Consider the following 4,251-nt stretch of genomic DNA (forward strand, 5'->3'; position numbering starts at 1 on the left):
TCCTTGTACCTCTGGTAGAATTCGTCTGTGAACCTGTCTGGTCCTGGCCTTTTTTTTGGTTGGTAGGCTATTAATTATTGCCTCAATTTCAGAGCCCGCTATTGGTCTATTCAGGAATTCAAGTTCTTCCTTGTTTAGTCTTGGGAGAGCGTAAGTGTCCAGGAAATTATCCATTTCTTCTAGATTTTCTAGTTTTATTTGTGTAGAGGTGTTTATAGTATTCTCTGATGGTGGTTTGTATTTCTGTGGGGTCGGTGGTGATATCCCCTTCATCATTTTTTATTGTATCTGTTTGATTCTTCTCTCTTTTCTTCTTTATTAGTCTTGCTAGTGGTCTATCAATTTTTTTGATCTTTTCCAAAAACCAGTTCCTGGATTCATTGATTTTTTTGGTAGGGTTTTTTGTTTTTCTATCTCCTTCAGTTCTGCTCTAAGTTTAGTTACTTTTTTTTCTTTTATCCTATCTGATGACCTTGAGGATTCGATTGCGGTATAAGGTGTATTCATCCAGCTTCATTTCTGGAAGATTTTAGGGGGCCAACACTCAGCTCCCAGCCCCTGGACTGCATGCTCTAAGTCTGTGGGACTTGTACTGGACCACAACTTTGTTTCTATGTCTTCTCAAGGTCTGAAATCCACTGAGCTGTGGGTGGGAGGAGTGGAGGTGCAGTAGCTGTGGCAGAGTGCTAGTGGGTGCCAGGGTGCCTGCCTTCCTGAGGGCATTCACCACAGTGGCAGAAACAATGCCATTGGTAGTGGTGCAGGAGACTGTGTGTTTAGTCATGCTGGAGGTGGCGTTGACTTGGAAGTAGGGTGCTCATGAGTACAGGCCTGGATGCCTTCTCTGTGCCCTGCAAGCAGAAGTGATTGCTCAGGGTGAGGGAGATCCACTGTTCTCTGAGCAGTGTTAGTGCAAGGGTTGGGTGTTGGTAGGGTTGGGGCTTTCTGGCTCTGTGTTGCCGAAGCTCTGTCTGCAGTGATAGCCAGCAGGGGGTAGACTGCTGGACTGCTGGCAGGGCAAGGAAAGTAAAACCTGCCTGTGCAGACATGCATATGCAAAGTTATGTGGATAGTTGCTGTGGGCCTGGAGGAAGCTGCATTATAGGGAGGGAGTGGATGGACTGGTGTGTGTCCATAGGGCTGCCTCACTGGAGCTCTCTACTGCTCAGGCACAGTCTGCCAGGGTAGAAGCTATGGTATGGGTCCCAAGGGCACCCAAGGCTTCCCTGCAAGCAGGGTTGGCCAGGCTAGGGCCCCAGGAGTGGGTAGTAGACCAAGGGGTGCTCAGGTTGGAGCAGCCCCATCTGATGTGCAAGACTACCCTGCAGAGATCAGGTCCAGCCATTTTCTTAGGGCTAAAGACTCCTATGGGAGCAAGTTGAGCCTCGAGGGATGGCTGTCCCTGGCTGTGCTCCACTACTGATGCTACTGCATCAAACCCTCTGGGCTCCACATCAGCTGTCTTGCTGGCCCTACCACTTCTCAGAGATATGAAGACAGTGGATTTATTTTACTAGTAGAAATGTCATATGAAATATATAGAAAAGCTTGTATTTACTGAGACATAGTTTCAGACATTGTGGCAGTCTACAGCTACTTTTCTACATATCTCACGAGAACAAAGATATTCTACTTAAATAGAATAGAATGATCAAACTCAGGAAATCTGACATTGCATATGGATGATATATTTAATATATGATATGTATTCATATATTCCCAATAATAACAATAGTTTCCTTTATAGCTTGTATTTTATCTTTTATTTTAGATTCAGGGAGTATATGTGCAGGTTCATTACATGAGTATATTGTGTGATGCCGATATTTGGGATATGAATGATCCTATAACCCAAATAGTATGCATAGTACTCACACTTAGTTTATCATTTCTTGCCTCCTTTCTCCCTCCCCACTCTGTAAGTCCCCAATGTCTGTTGTTGCCATCTTTATGTTTATGAGTACCCCATGTTTAGCTCCTACTTATAAATGAGAACATGTGATATTTGGTATTCTGTTAATGCATTTATTTTCTTAGTATAATGGCTTCCAGCTGCATCCATGTTGCTGCAAATGTCATGATCTCATTCTTTTTATGGCTCTGTAGTATTTCATGGTGTATACATACCACATTTCCTTTATCTAATCCACCATTGATGGGCACCTAAGTTAAGTCTTTATCTTTGCTATTGTGAATTACACTAAAATGAATGTACACGCCATATATCTTTTTGGTAGAACAATTTACTCTCCTTTGTATATATACCCAGTAGGGGGATGGCTGGGTCAAATGGTAGCCCTGCTAATTGTTCCTTAAGAAATCTCCAAACTGCTTTTCGTAGTAGCTGAACTAATATATACCCACCTACAGTGTATAAACATTCCCTTTTATCTACAACCTTCCTAGAATCTGTTATCTTTTGACTTTTTAACAGTAACCACTCTGACTTCTGTGAGATGATATCTTATTGTGGTTTTCATTTACATTTCTCTGATGATTAGTGTTTATGAGCATTTTTTTTCATATCTTTGTTGGCCACTTGTATGTCTACTTTTGAGAAGTGTCTGCCCATGTGTTGCCAATTTTTTAATGAGTTTATTTGTCTTTTTGCTTGTTGAATTGTTAAAATTCTTTATAGATTCTGGATTTTAGACCTTGGTTGAATGCATAGTTTGTCAATATTTCCTGCCATTAAGGAGATTGTCACTTTAACCATATTGGTAATATCTTTTGCTGTACAGAAGCTCTTTAGTTTAATTAGATCTAACTTCGCATTTGTTTTTGTTTTTTTTTTGCAATGACTTTTGAGGACTTAGTCATAAATTGAGTACCAAGGCCCATGTCCAGAATGGTGTTTCCTAGGTTTTCTTCTGGAATTCTAGATGATTTAGACTTACATCTAAATCTTTGATCCATCTTGAGTTAATATTGTATATGGTGAAAGATAGAGGTCTAATTTCATTCTTCTGCATGTAGCTAGCCAGCTATCCCAGTGTCATTTATTGAATAGAGAATCCTTTCTCTATTGCTTATCGTTGTCAACTTTATCAAAGATCAAATGGCTATAGGTGTGTGGCTTTACTTCTGGGTTCTCTATTCTGTTCCATTTGGTCTAGGTGTCTGTTTATATAACAGTAACATTTGGTTTGGGTTACTGTAGCTTTATAGCACAGTTTGAAGTTGGGTAATGTGATGCCCCTGGAGTTACTCTTTCTGCTTGGGATACTTTGGCTACTGAGGCTCTTTTTTGATTCCATATGAATTTTAAAATAGTTTTTTCTAATTCTGCAAAAAATGACATTGGTAGTTTGATAGGAATTGCAATTAATCTGCAAAATTGCTTTGGGTAGTATTGCCATTTTAATAATATGGCTTTTTCCAATCCATAAGGGTGGAATGTTTTTCCATTTGTTTATGTCATGTATTATTAGTTTCAGCAATATTTTGTAGTTCTCCTTGTAGAGATATGTTATCCCACCTCCTTGATTAGATGAATTCCTAGGTATTTTATTTATTTTGTTGCTATTTTAAATGTAATTGCATTCTTGATTTGGCTCTCATTTGAAGATTATTGGTATATAGAAATGTTACTATTTTTTGTACACTGATTTTTTGTATCCTGAAACTTTACTGAAGTATTTTTTCTGTTCCAGATTTAAGATTTTATAGGTATACTATCATATCATTTATGAAGAGAGATAATTTGACTTCTTCTTCTCCTATTTTGATGCCCTGTATTTCATTATCTTGTCTGATTGGCCTGGCAAGGAATTCCAGTATGATGTTAAATAGGAATGAGGACAATGGGCATTCTTACCTTGTTCCAATTCTCAAGGAAAATGCCTCCAGCTTTTGTTCATCCAGTGTGATATTGGCTGTGGGTCTGTCGTAGATGGTTCTTATTTTTAGTTATAATCCTTCAATGCCTAGTTTATTGAGGGTTTTTGTTATGAAGTGCTATTGGATTTTATCAAAGGCTTTTTCCACGTCTGTTGAGATAATTATATGATTTTTGTTTTCAATTCTGTTTATGTGATTAATCACACTTATTGACTTGCATCTGTTGAATGTACCTTACATCCCAAGAATGAAGCGTACTTGATTTTGGTAAATAGCTTTTTATGTGCTACTGGATTGGGTTTGCTAGTATTTTGTTGAGGGTTTTTGCATCTGTGATCATCAGGGACGTTGGTTTTGTTTTTGTTTTTGTTTGTTTGTTAGTTACGTTTTTCATTGTTTCTTTGCCAGGAT

Source organism: Mandrillus leucophaeus, unplaced genomic scaffold, assembly GCF_000951045.1.
Source record: "Mandrillus leucophaeus isolate KB7577 unplaced genomic scaffold, Mleu.le_1.0 Scaffold140, whole genome shotgun sequence".
Lineage (NCBI taxonomy): Eukaryota > Metazoa > Chordata > Mammalia > Primates > Cercopithecidae > Mandrillus > Mandrillus leucophaeus.